The sequence below is a fragment of the Schistocerca nitens genome, chromosome 6, assembly GCF_023898315.1.
Source record: "Schistocerca nitens isolate TAMUIC-IGC-003100 chromosome 6, iqSchNite1.1, whole genome shotgun sequence".
Taxonomy (NCBI): domain Eukaryota; kingdom Metazoa; phylum Arthropoda; class Insecta; order Orthoptera; family Acrididae; genus Schistocerca; species Schistocerca nitens.
The window spans coordinates 563,462,659-563,485,827 of record NC_064619.1 but is presented as its reverse complement, the minus strand read 5'-3'; the positions used below and the strand labels follow the sequence as shown (position 1 = coordinate 563,485,827).

Sequence of the window (23,169 nt, the reverse complement as noted above, 5' to 3'; positions counted from 1 at the left end):
TAAATAAGTAAATTGCGGCAATGTTATCTCTGAATCAGGTACAGAAATTCTCTCTTCGCTCTCCACATTGGCCAGCCGCTGTGGCCGAACGGTTCTAAGCGCTTCTGTCCGGAACCGCGCTGCTGCTACGGTCGCAGGCTCGAATCCTGCCTCGGGCATGACTGTGTGTGATGTCCTTAGGTTAGTTAGGCTTAAGTGGTTCTAAGTCTAGGGGACTGTGACCTCAGATGTTAAGTCCCATAGTGCTTAGAGCCATTTGAACCATCTCTACATTGACATATATACTGCTCAGGCGACGTCTTCTACTGGTGTTAACAGAAGATCTCCGAAACATCACCCCGCCTACTGAATGATCCCGTGACGAATCACGCCGATCTTCGTTGGATCTCTTCTGTTATTCCAGCTTGGTAAGGATCCTAGATTGATGAAGAATACTCAAGACTCTGTGGAACAAGGGTCGACGTGTCGATCAGCCTGGATGTGGTTTCACCACTAGGCGAATATCCGGCTAGTACCCAGACCTCACCTCAGTTACACGATTTGCAAACACTGAGAAAATTCTCGTTCACTTTGACATTAGTAACACTAGACGCAGGCAGTTGGGATAGACATACTCCTTCCCGGGGGTGATGGGGTGGTGAGAGGAAGCGCATCGGGTCACCCCTTACATCACGCCAATTCTATTCATAAGCATGCCGACCCTGCTCCGATTCGGAGCAAAGGCGAAAGAAACAAAATGAACTTAATATAAATTGTAAATTGTAGGGTGCATACAACATTGCTTAGAGGTACTCCCGAAACTACCTTTGAATTTATCGATTGTGGTCCGTTAAAAGTGAAGTGTTCGCTTTTGTCTGTAATGACGTTCTGTATGGAGTCACGAATCGGGTCCCATACTCGGTCAACTCACACACGGTGGGTAAAACAAAAATGCCTCGGAAAATACTTCACGCACCTTGAAATAGGCAACTCAGCTTACTTCATCCGCTCTGGGATCGTGTGATGTAAGTAGGGTTGCCTATCGCAAGGTATGTTTAGCAAACTGGCGGAAAAAATATCGCAACACGAAGGAGGAGTTGTTCGACACAGACGGAAGTGGGTAGGCGTGTTCCAACACCTGAAAGTCGCATTAGAGTGGCGTTAGTAGCGCCAGTATGAGGCTGAAAATCAGGTTTGCTTTAATTATACGCTGTAACGGTCGTCATCGTTAGTTACCTTTGAGAGTGTACGTGGTGGGTTGATGTAAGTAAAGAATGCCTTTAAAGCGGCAAAGACGCCAATATGACAAACTCACTGCGTTTGAACGAGGTCGTGTAATAGGGGTACGAGAAGCTGGATGTTCCTACATGCTGCAGCAAGACTTGGCACGATTAGCCGTTGTAGATGATTGATGGCAACGGTAGTCACGAGAAAGTACAGTCATAAGAAGACTGGGCTCCGGACGGGTACTCGGGACTACCGAGAGGGAAGACCATCGTGTTCGGCATACGGCTCTGGCGCATTCTACTACACCTGCATCAGCAATCTGAGCAGCAGTTGGCAAGACAGTGGCACAACGAACTGTTAAAGATCGGTTGCTTCAACGACAGCACCGAACAAGACGCCCTGTAGCGTGCTTTCCACTATCCCCAAACAACCGCCTTTTGGGACTTCACTGGTGTCAAGCGAGAGCTCATTGGAGGGCAGGGTGGAGGTCTGTTGTGTTTTCTGATGAAAGTTAGTTCTGCCTCGGTGCCAGTGATCTACATCTACATCCATACTCCGCGAGCCACCTGACGGTGTGTGGCGGAGGGTACCTTGAGTACCTCTATCGGTTCTCCCTTCCATTCCAGTCTCGTATTGTTCGTGGAAAGAAAGATTGTCGGTATACCTCTGTGTGGGCTCTAATCTCTCTGATTTTATCCTCATGGTCTCCTCGCGAGATATACGTAGGAGGGAGCAATGTACTGCTTGATTCCTCTGTGAAGGTATGTTCTCGAAACTTCAACAAAAGCCCGTACCGAGCTACTGAACCTCTCTCCTGCAGAGTCTTCCACTGGAGTTTATCTATCATCTCCATAACGCTTTCGCGATTACTAAATGATCCTGTAACGAAGCGCGCTGCTCTCCGTTGGATCTTCTCTATCTCTTCTATCAACCCTATCTGGTACGGATCCCACACTGCTGAGTAGTATTCAAGCAGTGGGCGGACAAGTGTACTGTCACCTACTTCCTTTGTTTTCGGACTGCATTTCCTTGGGATTCTTCCAATGAATCTCAGTCTGGCATCTGCTTTAGCGACGACTAATTTTATATGGTCATTCCATTTTAAATCACTCCTAATGCCTACTCCCAAATAATTTATGGAATTAACTGCTTCCAGTTGCTGACTTGCTATATCTTAGCTAATTTTCTTTCTATGCATTCGAAGCACATTACACTTGTTTACATTGAGATTCAATTGCCATTCCCTGCAGCATAAGCCAATTGGTTGCAGATCCTCCTGGATTTCAGTACAATTTTCCATTGTTACAACCTCTCGATATACCACAGCATCATCCGCAAAAATCCTCAGTGGACTTCAGATGTCATCCACAAGGTCATTTGTATATATTGTGAATAGCAACGGTCCTACGACGCGCCCTTGCGGCACACCTGAAATCACTCTTACTTCGGAAGAATGACATGCTGCGTTATGTTATCTAGAAATTCTTCAATCCAACCACACAATTGGCCGGATAGTCCATATGCTCTTCCTTTGGTCACTAAACGACTGTCGGGAACTCTATCAAACGCCTTGCGGAAGTCAAGAAACACGGCATCTACCTGGGAACCCGTGTCTATCGCTCTCTGAATCTCGTGGACGAATGGCGCGAACTGGGTTTCACACGATCGTCTTTTTCGAAACGCATGCTGATTCCTACAGAGTAGATTTCTAGTCTCCAGGACATAATACGTTTTCCAAAATTCTACAACTGATCGACGTTACAGATATACGTCTATAGTTCTGCACATCTGCATCGCCGTGTGGTGGTTAGGAGGAGGCCAGTTGAGTGCCTACAACCAAACAGACCTTGTGCTAGACACACTGAACCTACACCTGGATTGGTTGGTTGTTTTGGGGAAGAAGACCAGACAGCGAGGTCATCGGTCTCATCGGATTAGGGAAGGACGGGGAAGGAAGTCGGCCGTGCCCTTTGAAAGGAACCATCCCGGCATTTGTCTGGAGCGATTTAGGGAAATCACGGGAAACCTAAATCAGGGTGGCCGGACGCTGGATTAAACCGTCGTCCTCCCGAATGCGAGTCCAGTGTCTGACCACTGCGCCACATCGCTCGGTTCCTACACCTGGAGCTATGGTCGAGGGTGCGATTTCGTATGACAACAGGGGCACTCTCGTTTTTACCCCAACCACCATAACTGCAAATCTTTACCTCAATCTGGTGATTCTATCCACTGTGCTGCCAATCACGAACAGCGTTCCAGATAGTGTTTTCCAACAGGATAACATTGGCCCACATACCGCTGTTTAGCCCAGCAAGCTATAAAGTGCGTCGACATGTTTGCCTGGCCTGCTCGATCACCAAGGATGTTTCCAATCGAGCACAATATGGGCTATCATCGGACGACAACTGCAGCTTCATCCACGAACAGCATTACCAGTCACTATATTGACTGGCCATATGCAACAGGCATGGAACTCCATCCAACAAACTGACATCCGGCGCCTGTACAACACAATGAATGCACGTTTGCATGCTTGCTTTCAACATTCTAGCGGTTACAGCGGTTATTAATTTACCAGAATTTCACACTTGCAATATGTTATCTCGAGCTTACAGTAACCTGTGATCTTGCAATGTTAATCGCTTTAATACGAGGGTCACTCCAAAAGAAATGCACACTATTTTTTTTAAATACATCTTTTATTCTACATGCTTGAAAGTTTTACAGTGTGTAGATACATCCTTTAGGAACAATATTTTCATTTCTCCACATAATTTCCATCCATCTCCACTGCCTTACGCCATCTTGGAACCAGCGCCTGTATACCCGCAGGGTAAAATTCTGGACCAACCTGTTGGAGCCACTGTTTGGCAGCGTGCAAAAGGGAGTCATCATCTTCAAACCTCGTTCCACGAAGAGAGTCTTTCAGTTTCCCAAAGATATGATAGTCACATGGAGCCAGGTCAGGACTGTAAGGCGGGTGTTTCAGTGTTGTCCATCTGAGTTTCGTGATCGCTTCCATGGTTTTTTGACTGACATGTGGCCGTGCATTGTCGTGCAACAGCAAAACATCGTGCTTCTGACGATGTGGTCGAACACAACTCAGTCGAGCTTGAAGTTTCTTCAGTGTCGTCACATATACATCAGAATTTATGGTGGTTCCGCTGGCCATGATGCCCACAAGCAAGAATCCTCCGGAATCGAAAAACACCATAGCCATAACTTTTCCAGTAGAAGGTGTGGTTTTGAATTTTTTTTCTTGGGTGAATTTGCATGATGCCACTCCATTGAGTGCCTCTTCGTCGCTGGTGAAAAATGATGGAGCCACGTTTTATCACCTGTCACAATTCTTCCAAGAAATTCATCTCCACCATTCTCGTACTGTTCCAAAAGTTCGCTGCATACTATTTTTCTTGTTTCTCTGTGGGTCACTGTCAACATCCTGGGAACCCACCTGGCACAAACCTTTTTTAACGCCGACACTTTCAGTATTCTGCAAACACTTACTTCCCCTATCCCAACGTAGCGTGACAATTCGTTCACTGTGATGCGTCTGTCAGCAGTCACCAATTCGTTAACTCTCTGCACATTGTCTGGAGTGTGTGCAGTACGAGGCCTGCCGCTGCGAGGACAATCCTGAATATTGCCGTGCCCGCTTTCATCACGTAACCTGCTCGCCCACCGACTAACTGTACTGCGAGCGACAGCAGCATCTCCATACACCTTTTTCAACCTCTTGTGGTCGTTTCCCACTGTCTCGTTTTCACAGCACAGGAATTCTATGACAGCACGTTGCTTCTGACGAACGCCAAGTGTAGCAGCCATCTTGAAGACATGTTGTGACGGCGCCACTCACGGGAACAGGTTGAACTAAGTTTGAAAACAAGCGGGAAGGATGTATCTGGACACCGTAAAACTTTCACGCATGCGGAATGAAAACGGTATTTTTGCAAAAATAATGTGCATTTCTTTTGAAATGACCCTCGTATGTTGCCTAGACAAATGTATTCCCGAAGTTACATTATTTTAAATTAATTATTTTTTCGTGCTACTTTTTTTTCTGTCAGTGTATTTCATGCACCTTAAGGTAGGCAACCCAGCTGACACATCGGCTTTGGGGGTCGTGTTATGTAAGCAAGGCTGCCTATTTTACGGTGCGTGAAATATTTTCCGGGCCACTTTTACTTTGCCCACTCTGTATTTTGTTCAGTAAACGACAGTGCAGATGTCTACAGCAGGCTCGAAGGGGTACAATTTCCTGCTGTGTTTCGGACGAGACACGCTGGCGAGCTTGTGGACCTTCCGAGCGGCGCACGTGGCGTAGTATTGGCGGCCTCTGACGGCGGATGCCGCGCGTCAGTGCAATAGCCGGGGTCCGAATCCCGGACGGCGCGGTGGTGGAGCCGCGGCTCACAATGCGGCCGTGGAATGCGGCCCGGGCGGCGGTATGCACGCCGCCTGTGCCCGCCGCGTCCGCCATTCATTAGCCGCGGACCGCGCCCTCAAAGGCGTAATAGCTTTCAGCGCTGCGCCGCGCCGCGCCGCGCCGCGCACAATCTCCGCGAGTAGTTTCTTCATTAAAGAGCGCCCGCCGCTCTGTTTTCCGCGCAACGCTCACCCGCGCGGAATTTCCGCTCTACTAGCGCGTCCCAGCTACAGGTTCGCTCTTCTTCGCGTCCCGACACCTGCCCCGTGTGGGCGGCAACTGAAAACCCGTTGCGCTCCCCACAGTCGCAACAGTTAGCCGCCGAGGCACCAGAAGAGGAACAACGGCTCATTTAACAGAAATTGACTCCGCATCAACAGTAATACTGCATGTCACTTCGCACTAGAGATGGGCAAACTGAAACACGTAACTGTTTCGAAACAAATGACACCGTACAATGTGATGTTTCGATACGCTGTTTCGAAACAGTGAAACAGTTTGTATTTGGAATCTAATAAACCTACACATTTTATCGTCTCGAATGTCTACTGTATAAGTATGTCCAAATAAACACAAATGAGGTGCGAGAGCGCTAATCATATCGCAGAAAGTATGAAACTATCTCTTAGGCGTCTTGGCAATTTCGTATTTCCTGCAGCAAATGCGCTGCTTTCGTGCCATGTGACTTTCATACTTTTCAATTGGCTGAGGACAGCCATAGCTGAAGACAGAAGAACCACCACGAACGGAACTGGAGATGGGAGCAAACTGCAGAAACAACGGATATTCCACTGTGATTCCCACATTCCGTTAGTATGGGTAATATACCCATCCTGCTAATTTCCATGCACACAAAGGGAATCATTGTGGATAATAGGCACAGTGACTATAGACTCACAAATAACGCGAATAATTCGAATATATAACAAAATATAACAGAAAAAAATTTAGTCTTGCAAGGTGTTTCGAACCGTTACTATAAATTCACCATGCGTCCCAGTCCTTCCCGTTCACCATTACACTATCAGTGATGTGTCAAACAGATTGCTTGCAATTATACCTACATCAAATTTATGTATATTTCTAATAACTGTCGTTCTACGCCTTTTTTTATTCAAAATGTTGTAGGCTTACTTGCGTTTCTTAATATGATTACTGTACATTAACAGAGAAGCGTATGCTATAAAAAAATGTAATTTAACTGAATGATTTTCACATATTTATTATTTTGAATGTGAATAATAGCGTTGTTTTATTGTTTGGTTAGTGTTTATAAAGCAGATGTTACGCCATTTCGGAATAGGACAGTCAGTTAGAAACGAAGCTTTATTTTCGGATATCTTAAGCTTCATGCTATTGCTTGTCAAAAAGATTTCTACACTCTTGAAAGTGTTTCATGAAGTGGTATGTTGTGTTTCAGTGCCTGTGCCGGAACCGAATCTCGTCCGACACAGAGCGGAATGAAACATCACTGTTTCGATACAATTAGTCCGTTCTAAGCACAGGTGGACTGAAACAGCCTTATTTTGAAACAACGATACAGTTTCTATGTCTGGCTCTAGATCGAATCTGGTCCAGTTATCCGAGACAAGGCCGGAATGAAACACCACTGTTTCGAAACAGTGAACCACAGCCGTTCCGAAACACTGAAACAGTTCCACGTATCGATACACTGTATCGAAACATAGAAACAGTGGCCAAGTCTACTTCACACAGCCGGAAAGGCTCAGATTACAAAATGAAGTATCACATGTGTGTCCATGGAGTCTTTCGCGATGCTATGCCTCAATAAAATCTCCTCTGTTATACCAGCCGCGTCACTTCGAATAAAACACCCGAGCTGTCGGTAGCAGTCTCCGCCATCAGGAGTTAAAATCTTTGACTGCCGAGCTGGCACGGAGTTCTGCTTTTATTGATGTAATGGCAGCGTCTGCAATCTTCGAGAGACAGCCCGAGTGACGCATGCGCGGAAGGTAAGTTGGGCATCTCCGTCACGCCACGGAACCGAGTGACGTCACGTGGCGCGAAGACAGGCCGCGGCGCGTATGTCACGAAGCTAACCTGAACTCGCTCGGTCGCTCAGCTCAGCAAACGAAATGCTTTTCTAAACCTGTTAACTCGCTGCTGGGCGTGTACATCCTAATGACAATTGCATCTTCTACTGGAATCTGCCATTATGAAGTCCTACTGATTGACAGTACTACAACAAAATTTAATTTAAGATCAATACTCGATATAAATGGTGTCAACGCTTGTTTATAGCATTTAGTCTCTTCTGCTTATCAGTCCTCATTTCATACAAGAATTGTTGCCTTATGCAACTGATAGTCATTTTGATACGACTTTAATTTTATTGTACCCCAGTACAGCCGTAACAGATCATAAGTAGGCCTATGGACTTCGGTCATTGTAGGACTAATAACAGTAAGATTCCACAATGGCGGATTCCAGTAGACGATACAATTCTCGTTTGTGCATACACAGCTAGTTACGAGTTAACAGTCGTAGAAGGCGTGCCGGTCCCCGGCACGAATCCGCCCGGTGCATTAGTGTCGAGGTCCGGTGTGCCGGCCAGTCTGTGGATGGTTCTTAAGGCGGTTTTCCACCTGCCTCGGCGAATGGGGGCTGGTTCCTGTTATTCCGCCTCAGTTACACTATGTCGGCGATTGCTGCGCAAACACTGTCTGCACGAATTGGGGGGGGGGGGAAGGTTCCACTGAGAGCTGAACCGCACAATTGCCCTGGGTTCGGTGTGGGGCGGCGGTGGGTTGAGTGGACTGATGTAGCCTGTAGTGGGGTTGTGCACCACAACTGCGGGCTACGGCGGGGACGAAGCCTCTCCGTCGTTTCTAAGTCCCCAGTTCCATACAATATCAGTCGTAGAATCGTAGTTTGTCTGCTGAGTTGAGCGACCGATGGCCTACCTTCGTGACGTGCGCGCCTCGGCCTGCCTTTCTCGTTGGCCTCGGCGCGAACGACGAGCTACACGTTTGAAACAGACGTCCCCGCGTCCCTACAAGCGTCAAGCCCGGCCGAATAACTGCTTACATAAGGGTCAGAGATGGAGCAACTCACTGAGTTGCTCATTTTTGAAGCTCTTTCTCTTGAATAAATCATCCAGTTCTTCTGAAAGTATCATCATTTGTTTGTCTGTCCATGTATATGAGACCTACCGATTTCCGCCTCATTCGGATAATTGCTTCGTCGTCGACGGTATTTTACGTTTATGAAATGTTAGACATTTTCACGTTACGTAGGACACCCTAAATATCTATGACTCGGCGCCTTTTTTTCCTGTCCTACCGAGGACGTTCTTTGCTCTTCGTACTGACAATCAGCTACTGCTCCACATTTGTTTTGCGACCTCTGCTTTTAGCTTTCTATTGGAGGCGGCGTAGGGAACCAGACTACCTGCCAGGGTCGCCTCGTCACGTTTAACGATGTCGTCTCGGGTACAGACACGCCACGCGAGTGTCACAGCGCCGAGACGGCGGGCCCGGCGAACAGTCGCTGGAGCGCCCACAGTTGGCGCGGGCGGCGGCAGCAAACACGCAGCAATCGACGGCGCGCGGTGGAGGTGGGAGTGGAGGTGTGCGTCCCTTTGATCTGGCAGCGGCTGGCGGCTGGCTTCTTCACGCGGCGCGAGGTGCTAATGAAACGAATAAATTTGTCAGCGCGCTGGCCCGCCTGCAAAGCGTTTAGCCGCGCTACGCCGCGCCACCCGCCGGCAGCTCCGACTCCAATGTTATCCACCCAGCGCCACGATTCCATTAGCGCGCGCAGATCGCCAAATCAGCCGGCGCGCCGCTCTCTATTGGAATGCGCCGCCACTTTAAACATCCACCTTGCTTGCTTTTTTTCCTCGTCCGCCCGCCCCCTCACCCTCCTCTCGTTGCTGCATCCAGCACACACTCCCTCCGCCCCCTCCTCCCACACCTCCCCGCCAACCTGCATCTATACTCTACCACCATTTTCCTCTCCGCTCCTCTCAATAGGTCAATCAGCATATTAACCAGCGCTCTCGCTTGCTCTTTTGACACATGGCCCGTCCGGTATGACGCAATTCGATTAGAGCGAACACAAAAACTAAATTGAAAGCCATTTAGACACTTGTTAAGATTAGAACGACTCTTTTGAATAACACGCCCGCTGCAGGGAAGGCAATGGGGCCACGGCAGATAAGTGGGGTGGGGAGGGGGTGGGGGTAGGAGGTGAGGGGGTGGGTAGTGACAGCCGGTGAGGTAGCACGGAGGGGAGGAGAGGGAGGGGGCGTGTCAGAGCTTCTGACGAACGCGCGGACGCGAGTTAAAACGACCACACACCGCTGCACGACGATGCCTTGCGCGCGCCAGAGAAACACGCGTTGCTCAGAGACAACCTTTAGGGCCAATCGCTATGTAGCGAAGTCAAACAAATCCATCTATGCTGAAATCCACAAAAGTGAGCTCTTTCGTCAACCAGAGATCAAGAATTAGGAAAATTGACTCGGCGACTTCTAAAATGGTACGTATTCGTCCGTGACAGTTTCGAGGTAAGCATTGTTTAGAGCAAATATGCAACGGCTACAACTGTAATATTTCTCACTGAATGGACACATTTACGTATAACTGTCTTTCTTGATCGCATATAACGATAAACGTATGACTTAAAGTCACGTAAGAGGCTTCCGATCATTCTAGTAAACTGGAGGTAGGAATTAAGAAATGCCTTCAGTCACAACTTTTGGTATTTTATTAAGTACACGATGCATTTTCAGTTCATACCTCCAGTTTATTGAATACAGTCACGTTTTAAGCTGCGAAATATGGATAAGATTACATTCTAGTAAATATTCGTAGATTTGTAGTTAAGCAGGGTCGCACGAAAGTCATACAGCAGGTAAAGAATGGCTTTATTTGTGTAAGACACATTTCGGAAATATTTCCATCTTCACAAATCCAAGAGCAAAGGTAGCACAAGGACAGGAATGTTACCAGTTACGCACGTGACATGACATGACAGAATATATAACAACGAAATTCACAGTGACCAGTTTCAGCCAAACGCCTTCATCAGATCTGTTACAAAATGGTAAAAAAAGACACTTATGTGACAATAATAAGTTCAATAACCTGCTAGCCAGCAAATGTAACACAACTTTTTATGTTTTCTTATATTTTATATATTTTATTTGTTGTATGGATTCTTAAATTTGCTATATACACTGCTGGCCACCGTAAATGCAACACCCTGAAGGAAGCATCCGAATCAAGTGAAATTTACACCATGGGTTTGCAGCGATGAGATATGCAACTGATTAGAATTTCAGCGCAGACGCACATCACGCGCGCCTGTGGCGCCACCTCATAGCGCCATTTAAGGCTTGGCGATTTCGACGAGTGTACGTTCGGCACGTGTGTTTACCTTGTGGTTGTTTCACAAGACGATCAGTTATGCCTCGTAGACAACAGCGAACATCTTTTGATCAAGTATCCGAGTTCGACAGAGGAAGGATAGTGGCTTACCGAGATTGTGGATTATCATACAGAGAAATCGCTAGTCGTGTTGGACGAAACCAAACAACTGTAATGCGGATATGTGACCGTTGGGTGCAGGAGGGTACGACGGACCGACGTGGTCGATCGCATTCACCTCGGTGCACCACTGCACGTGCTGATAGGCAAATTGTGCGCATGGCAGTGACGGATCGCTCAGTGACATCCCGAACCATAGCACAGCACATTGCGTCTGTAACGCATCGTCCAGTGTCTGCGCGTACCATTCGACGCCGTTTACAGCAGAGTGGTCTGTCCGCAAGACGTCCATTGCTTCGTCTACCATTGACACAGAACCACAGACGTCTCCGTCGCCAATGGTGTGATGACAGACGGATGTGGACGGCCGAATGGAATGACGTTGTCTTTACTGACGAGGCACGCTTCTGTCTGCAGCACCACGATGGTCGGATTCGAGTGTGGAGACACCGTGGAGAGAGGATGCTGGACAGCTGCATTATGCACCGCCACACTGGTCTTGCACCGGGTATTATGGTATGGGGCGTTATTGGATATTACTCTCGCACGCCTCTAGTACGCATTGCCGGTACTTTAAATAGCCGGCGCTGCATATCCGAGGTGCTGGAGCCAGTTGTCCTTCCTTACCTTCAGGGCTCGGCCACAGCCATATTTCAACAGGATAATGCGCGACCACACGTGGCACGCATTGTCCAAAGGTTCTTCGTCAATAACCAGATTGAATTGCTTCCCTGGCCGGCTCGCTCTCCGGATCTTTCGCCGATAGAAAATATGTGGTCCATGGTTGCTCAACGAGTGACCCAGATTACATCCCCAGCTGCTACACCAGATGATCTTTGGCAACGTGTGGAAGCTGCTTGGGCTGCTGTACCCCAGGAACACATCCAACGTCTCTTTGACTCAATGCCGAGACGTGTGGCAACGGTGATCTCCAACAATGGCGGCTACTCTGGCTACTGATTCTGGCAGGAACCACATGTCACAGACGTCTGTAAACGTAATCATTTGATACTTGGTCAACATGTTATCTACAAAATAAATTTTGTTGTGCTACCTCTTGTCTTTCTTGGTGTTGCATTTACGGTGGCCAGCAGTGTATTTCCCTTCGGCCTATTGATCTCATTATTGCCAGATTAGCGTTTTATTTTTCATTTTGTAATAGATCTGATGAAGGCAGTATGTCGTTGGTCATTGTGAACTATATTGTAATTCGCGATCGAGATGGGCATTCTGAATGAAGACATTACGTCTTCGATTGATAGGCAGCATAAGAGTATCGCGCCCGCATCTCGTGGTCGTGCGGTAGCGTTCTCGCTTCCCACGCCCGGGTTCCCGGGTTCGATTCCCGGCGGGGTCAGGGATTTTCTCTGCCTCGTGATGGCTCGGTGTTGTGTGCTGTCCTTAGGTTAGTTAGGTTTAAGTAGTTCTAAGTTCTAGGGGACTTATGACCACAGCAGTTGAGTCCCATAGTGCTCAGAGCCATTTGAACCAAGAGTATCGCTTTTAATGGAAAATACACCGCTATTATATTCTATCGTAATATTGAACAATAATTTCTTTGAACAAGTTTTCCATTTTAATTTATTAGGTTGTGTCAAGGCTACCAGCCTGAAAATTAAATACACTACATACAAGGCGTTTCCAAATGATTATACGAGTTAAAGAATTTATTGCACCAAATGAAACAGCAACTAAGTTTCGTTTTTATACCTGTACGCTAAGGGAAGAGTATGGAACAACCAGGGGCGAATAAAGGACGTGTTAAACAAGAGACAATCGTTCACGTGTAAGCCCAAGAAATCGGTTCGAAGTATTAGTCCTGAATTAGTAATTTCAGTGATGTCTGTGTGGAGATACACTCCTGGAAATTGAAATAAGAACACCGTGAATTCATTGTCCCAGGAAGGGGAAACTTTATTGACACATTCCTGGGGTCAGATACATCACATGATCACACTGACAGAACCACAGGCACATAGACACAGGCAACAGAGCATGCACAATGTCGGCACTAGTACAGTGTATATCCACCTTTCGCAGCAATGCAGGCTGCTATTCTCCCATGGAGACGATCGTAGAGATGCTGGATGTAGTCGTGTGGAACGGCTTGCCATGCCATTTCCACCTGGCGCCTCAGTTGGACCAGCGTTCGTGCTGGACGTGCAGACCGCGTGAGACGACGCTTCATCCAGTCCCAAACATGCTCAATGGGGGACAGATCCGGAGATCTTGCTGGCCAGGGTAGTTGACTTACACCTTCTAGAGCACGTTGGGTGGCACGGGATACATGCGGACGTGCATTGTCCTGTTGGAACAGCAAGTTCCCTTGCCGGTCTAGGAATGGTAGAACGATGGGTCCGATGACGATTTGGATGTACCGTGCACTATTCAGTGTCCCCTCGACGATCACCAGTGGTGTACGGCCAGTGTAGGAGATCGCTCTCCACACCCTGATGCCGGGTGTTGGCCCTGTGTGCCTCGGTCGTATGCAGGCCTGATTGTGGCGCTCACCTGCACGGCGCCAAACACGCATACGACCATCATTGGCACCAAGGCAGAAGCGACTCTCATCGCTGAAGACGACACGTCTCCATTCGTCCCTCCATTCACGCCTGTCGCGACACCACTGGAGGCGGGCTGCACGATGTTGGGGCGTGAGCGGAAGATGGCCTAACGGTGTGCGGGACCGTAGCCCAGCTTCATGGAGACGGTTGCGAATGGTCCTCGCCGATACCCCAGGAGCAACAGTGTCCCTAATTTGCTGGGAAGTGGCGGTGCGGTCCCCTACGGCACTGCGTAGGATCCTACGGTCTTGGCGTGCATCCGTGCGTCGCTGCGGTCCGGTCCCAGGTCGACGGGCAGTTGCACCTTCCGCCGACCACTGGCGACAACATCGATGTACTGTGGAGACCTTACGCCCCACGTGTTGAGCAATTCGGCGGTACGTCCACCCGGCCTCCCGCATGCCCACTATACGCCCTCGCTCAAAGTCCGTCAACTGCACATACGGTTCACGTCCACGCTGTCGCGGCATGCTACCAGTGTTAAAGACTGCGATGGAGCTCCGTATGCCACGGCAAACTGGCTGACACTGACGGCGGCGGTGCACAAATGCTGCGCAGCTAGCGCCATTCGACGGCCAACACCGCGGTTCCTGGTGTGTCCACTGTGCCGTGCGTGTGATCATTGCTTGTACAGCCCTCTCGCAGTGTCCGGAGCAAGTATGGTGGGTCTGACACACCGGTGTCAATGTGTTCTTTTTTCCATTTCCAGGAGTGTATAATTAGATGCTTACAACTACGTATTTAACGTCTGCAGCTGATACAGGCTCTGAAGCCTACAGACTACGGTTTATGTGCCAATTTTGCAAACGAAATGTTGCTGCATGACGACGAAGATTTTCTGGATCGTATCTTCTTTAAGAGGCTAATCGACATTTCACTTAAATGGAAATGTGAACAGACAGAAAGTGCGCGTATGGGGGTCAGTAAATCCCACGAGATGGTACAGTTGTAATGAGACTCCCCTAAAATGAATGTATGTTGCGCCATAGCCCAGGGGAAAGTTTGAGTGCCTTTCTTTTACCGTGAAGCAACTGCAACTGGTGTTTCTTACATCGTTGCCCTAGAACTATGGCTCTTTTCTCAACCTGTAGGAGCTGAATTACAAACTTTTTTGGCAATAATATGGTCTGCCGCCTCACTGGTGTAAACGCAGTTCGCGACTGGTTAAACGACGTTGTATCCGAACGCTGGATTTGCTGCAAGAGGTCGGATGACAGAGCTTGTTTTGCACGATCTCCACGTTTATACAGGGTGTGACGCTGAGCGCATTTTATCTTCGAGGGTTCATAAAGTATCATGTGCATGTGCCTCCGCTACCAGCTGATCTACCTGACTTTAGAAACTGATTTGTTGCAAGTTAGCTTCATCTGTTTTGGTAAGTCTGAGAGCTAGCAGCCTGATGAATCGGATAAGAAATGAAAACTTCAGATCTGAGTTTGGAATTTATTCGGTTAATGAATTCATGTAACAATATTAATTAAGTTTCTACAGGAAATGATATAACTTTCTTAGAAAGTGCCTAGTCCTCTGTGATACAGACAAGAGAGTGATTGAGTCAATAATTAAATCACTGAAGACTAAGGACCCTCATGGTTATGATGGAGTGTCTAGCAGAATATTAAAGTACTGTGCTCCACATGTTAGCCCTGTATTTAGCCATATTTGTAATTTTTCCTTCAGAAATGGTCAGTTTCCTGAGCGATTAAAGTACTCAGTAGTAAAGCCGCTTTATAAAAAGGGAGAAGGGATACTGTAGATAACCTTAGACCTGTTTCTATGTCATCAGTGCTTGCAAAAGTTATTGAAAAGGCTATGTATGTACGGATAATTGATCATTTTATATCATACGATAAGCTATCAAATATACAGTTCGGCTTTAGAAGTCGTCTAACAACTGAAAATGCTATATTCTCTATTCTCCGTGAGGCACTGGATGGGCTAAACAAAAAGTTTCGAACTCTTGGCGTTTTTTTTATTTAACTAAGGCATTTGACTGTGTTGATCTCACAATATTGCTCCAGAAGTTGGACCATTACAGAATACGGGGAATAGCTCACAATTGGTTCACCTCTTATTTTAGCAACAAGCAGCAAAAGGTCATTATTCATAATGTTGATAACGGCTGTGATGTGGGATCTGAGTGGGGTACTGGAAAGTGGGGTGTGCCCCAGGGATCAGTGTTGGGGCCGCTACTGTTCCTTATTTATATAAATGATATGCCCTCTAGTATTACGGCTAACTCTAAAATATTTCTGTTTCCTGAGACACTAGCTTGGTAGTAATGGATGTTGTGTGCAACATTGGCTCGGCTTCAAATAGTGCAGTGCATGACCTAAGTTCATGGCTTGTAGAAAATAAACTAACGCTAAATCACAGTAAGACTCAGTTTTTACAGGTTCTAATACACAATTCAACAAAACCTGACTTTTTAATTTCAGAGAACGAGCATATTATTAGTGAAACTGAACAGTTCAAATTTCTAGGTTCAAATTTTCAAATGTGTGTGAAATATTATGGGACTTAACTACTAAAGTCATCAGTCGCTAAGCTTACACACTACTTAACCTAAATTATCCGAAGGACGAACACACACACCCATGCTCGAGGGAGGACTCGAACCTCCGCCGGGACCAGCCGCACAGTCCATGACTGTAGCGCCTGAGACCGCTCGGCTAATCCCGCGCGGCAAATTTCTAGGTGCTCACATAGATAGTAAGGATCTTGTTTTTACTACGCGAACGGTATCAAAAGTGAGTGATACTTCGACACGAAAATTATTCTACTTTGCTTATGTTCATTCGCTTACGTGGTATGGTATTATATTTTGGAGTAGCTCTTCCCATTCTAAAAGGATATTTTTGGTTCAGAAGCGGGCGGTTCGGGCAGTAAGTGGTGTGAGTTCACGAACCTCTTGTCGACCTCTGTTCACGAGTATGGGTATTTTGACATTGGCCTCTAAATATATAGATTGCTTATTGTCGTTTCTTGTTGCCAATATTACACTCCTGGAAATGGAAAAAAGCACACATTGACACCGGTGTGTCAGACCCACCATACTTGCTCCGGACACTGCGAGAGGGCTGTACAAGCAATGATCACACGCACGGCACAGCGGACACACCAGGAACCGCGGTGTTGGCCGTCGAATGGCGCTAGCTGCGCAGCATTTGTGCACCGCCGCCGTCAGTGTCAGCCAGTTTGCCGTGGCATACGGAGCTCCATCGCAGTCTTTAACACTGGTAGCATGCCGCGAAAGCGTGGACGTGAACCGTATGTTCAGTTGACGGACTTTGAGCGAGGGCGTATAGTGGGCATGCGGGAGGCCGGGTGGACGTACCGCCGAATTGCTCAACACGTGGGGCGTGAGGTCTCCACAGTACATCGATGTTGTCGCCAGTGGTCGGCGGAAGGTGCACGTGCCCGTCGACCTGGGACCGGACCGCAGCGACGCACGGATGCACGCCAAGACCGTAGGATCCTACGCAGTGCCGTAGGGGACCGCACCGCCACTTCCCAGCAAATTAGGGACACTGTTGCTCCTGGGGTATCGGCGAGGACCATTCGCAACCGTCTCCATGAAGCTGGGCTACGGTCCCGCACACCGTTAGGCCGTCTTCCGCTCACGCCCCAACATCGTGCAGCCCGCCTCCAGTGGTGTCGCGACAGGCGTGAATGGAGGGACGAATGGAGACGTGTCGTCTTCAGCGATGAGAGTCGCTTCTGCCTTGGTGCCAATGATGGTCGTATGCGTGTTTGGCGCCGTGCAGGTGAGCGCCACAATCAGGACTGCATACGACCGAGGCACACAGGGCCAACACCCGGCATCATGGTGTGGGGAGCGATCTCCTACACTGGCCGTACACCACTGGTGATCGTCGAGGGGACACTGAATAGTGCACGGTACACCCAAACCGTCATCGAACCCATCGTTCTACCATTCCTAGACCGGCAAGGGAACTTGCTGTTCCAACAGGACAATGCACGTCCGCATGTATCCCATGCCACCCAACGTGCTCTAGAAGGTGTAAGTCAACTACCCTGGCCAGCAAGATCTCCGGATCTGTCCCCCATTGAGCATGTTTGGGACTGGATGAAGCGTCGTCTCACGCGGTCTGCACGTCCAGCACGAACGCTGGTCCAACTGAGGCGCCAGGTGGAAATGGCATGGCAAGCCGTTCCACACGACTACATCCAGCATCTCTACGATCGTCTCCATGGGAGAATAGCAGCCTGCATTGCTGCGAAAGGTGGATATACACTGTACTAGTGCCGACATTGTGCATGCTCTGTTGCCTGTGTCTATGAGCCTGTGGTTCTGTCAGTGTGATCATGTGATGTATCTGACCCCAGGAATGTGTCAATAAAGTTTCCCCTTCCTGGGACAATGAATTCACGGTGTTCTTATTTCAATTTCCAGGAGTGTAGTTTACTCCCAAGAATAAGCAGCTTTCACTCGGTTAATACTCGGCAGAAATCAAACGTGCATTTGGATCGGACTTTCTTAACTCTTGTGCAAAAAGGTGTGCAGTATACTGCTGCATCCATTTTCAATAAGCTGCCACTCGAATTCAAAAATCTTAGCAGTAATCCTCGCGCTTTCAAATCGAAACTGAAGAGTCTCCTCATGGGTCACTCCTTCTATTCTGTTGAGGAGTTCCTTGAAAATTTAAGCTGATTCTTATTGTATTGCTGATAGCGTTTACTTAAACTTATGGACTGACTTTTTTCAGGTTCATGAGCATTTATTTTTATCTGTTACTACTTTTGTAATCTCATGTACTGACAAGTTCCATGACCTTGGAGATTTGCTCCTCAATTTAGTCCTACGGAACTTGACGTGTAAACAAATAAATAAACAAAACAGAGTAAAAAGACTAGAACTTATCGACAATATACTTCTCCACAATATATCAGAAGGAAAAATACCAAAACAACTAGTGAACTACTATCAACCACGTAAACGTGATCCCGAAAGGCTCTGGAAGTGACAGTTAAACCAAAATCGTAAGAGAAGAGGAGACCACTTCTTGAAGAGGAGGAGAAGAAGAAGAAGAAGAAGACTCGAAAATATGTTTTAAAATCGAACAGGTGTCTGCATCAGTGGAGAACACAATATGATATAGAAGAAACTTAGTAATTTATGTTCAGCAGGAGGAAATTACGAAGATCTGAATTCTCAGAATGAAGCCTTTTAAGAATGACTTCATCCATCGGAAGTATACGGAATTATCTTTTTCAAAATCAGTTTGGACACTAGATTATCATGACAACATCTGTTGTGTGTTTAGTAAGCAGTGAGTATAAAACCAGAAAGTATTACTGTACCTGAGATTTAAAAAGCGTCCAGGGACCCTGTGATCTGTGACAGCAATGCTGTTCTACAGTGACTGTAAACATCCTCGTACTATACCACATGACTGACAGGTTAAATAAATCGATAAATAAAAAAATACATACCTCTATGGGACTTCAGTGTGCTCCATCAGTTGTGAAATAGAGGAACAACCACTCTTCGATTTAAAATCACACAAATCTTTAGCAGTAAGTAATCCACCAAACAGGTAACACTGTTACCGAACGCTGTCCGCTTTAGTTGCTGACCGTTCTTGGCCTACTACGCACCCACCTGTGTATTTCACCTCCCTCTAGCCTATGCAATAACTATCCTCATTTTGATGGGTAAAGAAAATGCTCTAGTCGGAGATTTTCTGGCTCCAGAAGCCTACATAGACTAGCGAAAATCTCTTGAATGAAATATTGTAAAATATACAAACGTCACGGGCGTATTTTAAAACGAAACTGCTATTTTTTGTACGAGAATAACAGATCTGTAAGAGGCAAATTCATTAAAAAGAATTTTCTGCAGAGCTTTTATGAATTTACGGAGTTAAAAATACATGAAAAATGGGGATTTTTATGTTATTTTGCGGTCATTTGAATGAGACACCCCAAAGCTTACATCACTTTCTGCGGAAACTAGCTGTACAGATGCAAGCGATACGTGATTCTGACGTCACTCAAGAAAGAGCAAAAAGAGCGGGGTAAGCTTGTTGGCGACGAGACATTTAAACGGCTGGAACAACAGCGCAAAAACCCCCATGTCTCACGTATTTTTACTCCGTAATTTCTTGCCAGATATACGAAAGAGTGATATCACTCAAGTTTTCTCATACAGAGATGTCATTCTGGAACTGCTAGTGAGCGACGGATTTTTTGGAACATGTCTTTCAAGTGATTTACGGTAGCGGAAGCAGTTAGGCCTCTTCGTAATAAAGAACCATTATGTGAAACTTTTCTTGTTACATCGAAATTAACATTAACTACTCCTTTGAAGTGGGGAAGCAGTGTAGTACAAATGAGTGAGGAAAAGAATCTCGAGTATGTGAATCTATAAATAGCTTCTGCGATATCGTCGTAAACCGGTGTCATGATATTAAAATTTTATTCACCCTTCTCTCTCTCTCTCTCTCTCTCTCACACACACACACACACTTTCTCAAAATCGTGAACGATGGTTCAGGAAGGTGAAAGAAGAAGAAGAAGAAAAAGTAAGAGTTTACAGGACATCTTGCTGTTTTGTCGCGTTTCAGGCGCTGCTCGGCCTGAACTCTAAACAGGATTTTAAAATAAAAATAAAAACTCCTACTGAAACTAGCATCCCTTTCCCCGACATTACGAGGAGAAGCCACAAAATATGTGAAATTATGTTTGCCGTCCCGCGCAGACCACCCCCGTCCGAGGAATTTTAACAAACACCTGTAGGGAAAAATTTAATTAGCTGCGTAGGTCGTGCGTGCGCAGCCTACGTCGGGAAATAAATACGCGGCAGAAGTCGGACCCATGGGCCTCATCAAGAGGTTAGACCTATCCTTCTGCGTTTGGTATTTCTGTTATTTACAGAAATAACCATTCGTTAACTTCTGTGACGTATTTTGATCAATTTTTCTTTTTTAAATAATGAACCCTATCCCACTCCTTATTGCGAATGTTAAATTTAACAGCTAAACCTGTCAGAATCTGCTTGTTTTCCCGTCCCTTAACAGTCCATACGCACTATGTGCGCAGTAAAATATGTAACTGAAATTTTTCAGAATTCCTGCCACACTAACGTAACTGTAATAGTTATATGATCCGTTATTCACAGTCCCTATGCCTTCAAATGTTCCAGTTAACGTCCACCGCTCTAATGTTTCACGCACTGTTACAAATATTGTAGTAATTTTACCGGAAACTGATGACACTAAACGAGACAATAATTCACTGTTAACTTTTGTGTCGAATCTGATGTTACAGCACTTCCGCCTGCTTCAAGAATACTCGTAAATGTAAATGTGTACATCTGGAACAGTATTTTATACGTCATGAAGGGTGAACCGGTATCACAAAACACTTGTCAGTTTCCAGCATATCTTTTGCAAAAGTGGTCGTACAGATGTCAAGAAGTGATGGTCCAGGTGCGCAGTACAACGCAGCTACTCTTCAACTGCTGCCTACACAACCATAGGGCACCGTCTGCGATCGTCACCGTATTTCTTACATTTCCTGGCTATCTGTACAAAATGCTCATGACGTGGCTGGTATTTTAACTGTAATCTATTAATTCTTGTTTCCTTTTATCTCACATATATTTTACACCAATTTTCAGGTTTCTTTGCAAACACCGTGGTTAGATTTTTCGTTTTTGCAATTGGCAAAACAGGCAGCGGCCTTGCCGCAGTGGATACACCGGTTCCCGTGAGATCGCCGAAGTTAAGCGCTGTCGGGCATGGCCGGCACTTGGATGGGTGACCATCCAGGCCACCATGCGCTGTTGCCATTTTTCGGGGTGCACTCATCCTCGTGATGCCAACTGAGGGGCTACTCGACCGAATAGTAGCGGCTCCGGTCAAGAATACCATCGTAACGACCGGGAGAGCGGTGTGCTGACCACACGCCCTCCTATCCGCATCCTCTCTGAGGATGACACGGCGGTCAGATGGTCCCGATGGGCCACTCGTGGCCTAAACACGGAGTGCTAAATTGGCGAAACAGTTGTAAACAATGCAGATGTTAAATTGGAAGTAGTGATACCATCTACGTTACATTTTTGGCAACCGTTCACTTGAGTTATACTTTTACACAAGATTTTAGTAATGAGTTTTCCCGTCATTGTTTATTAATTTAAAATCTCCTTAATAATTTATTATGAAAATAACGGTAAATGTGATCGTTATTAAGGACAAGATTGTAGATTACTAGCAGAGAGCTACAAAATAAAATATACCTCTCTGACAACAATTCTCTACCAGAATTAAAAATAATATATTGCTCCATTAAAAATCACAGCTGCTGAATTACATCGGTAAGGGACAAATGCATGTATTTAAGACGCTGAAACATTTCATTCTTTTCGCGCTATCACTTGCAAAAAATATTGTCATTTTGAAGGATTTGGAATTTTGAGTAGGAATCTCTACACTTGTAAATAATGTGAGTGATTGAACAAAGTGATTAACATGAAAATATTATCTACTACTAATATTCTACGCTACTACTAACTCCATTTCCAAAGACGGGCTCCGTAAGCCACGTTAGGACGATGTTGATGGACGCTGGGTATGTGACGAACTCACATCACAATAATTTGGTGGGAAGGAGGAAAGAGGAGATACGCCGAGGAAACTTATATAAAGCTCCTAATCACCAAATGCTTTTCTAATGTCCAGTGTCAAATCAAAAAACACTTCGCAATACATTTAGGTGCAAGAAGAGTTAAGCAACGCTGTTGATTATATCTTCATGTGTACCACGGTAAGCAGAGGTCGGCAGCGAACACACGTTTCAAGAATAGTGAATTAACAGCCATACCCGCATATGCATTTCGGAGGCCAGGTCGGTTTAGAAAGGGCAGGGATTTACCGTGGCATGAGGCTGCGACATAATACAGTGTGATAACGTGTTGATGTTGCAGACTCTCAGGGATGATGGAGAAAAGTAAACGTATCAATCTGAGGTAAGGATCCTAGACCGGAAACGACAGAGTCAAAAGTTATAAGCGAAAATCGTTCTTATACCTGTGACAGTAGGCCTCTTCTACGACAGGCACTTTCCTTTCTATATTTGAGATGTTGCGGTACGGACCAAATCAAGGAAAAAAGTCCAGTCAGCTCCAAAGTGCATACCGTAAGAGCTATGAGCACTTGTGATCTTCTGTGAAACAGATCTCTTCTACTGAAGAAGTGCTCATAACGCTCAAGGTATGCGTCTAAGGGCTCATGGAGATTGGAAATTTGTGGTAAGGTCTTATGGGACCAAACTACGTAGGTCATTGGTTCCTAAGCTTACACACTACTTAATCTAACTTAAACTAACTTACGCTATGGACAACATATACACCCTTGCCTGAGGAAGGTCTCGAACCTCCGACCGGGGGAGCAACATAAGGGCTCATGTTTACGAGACAATTTTTTCTTGTTTTGGT

At 46.4% G+C, this 23,169-nt stretch overlaps 1 pseudogene; it reads left to right on the top strand.

Annotated features, from left to right (window-relative positions):
- The first annotated feature begins 21,407 nt into the window (after positions 1-21,407).
- On the top strand, positions 21,408-21,525 carry LOC126263954 (5S ribosomal RNA; annotated as a pseudogene).
- The last annotated feature ends 1,644 nt before the right edge of the window (positions 21,526-23,169 follow it).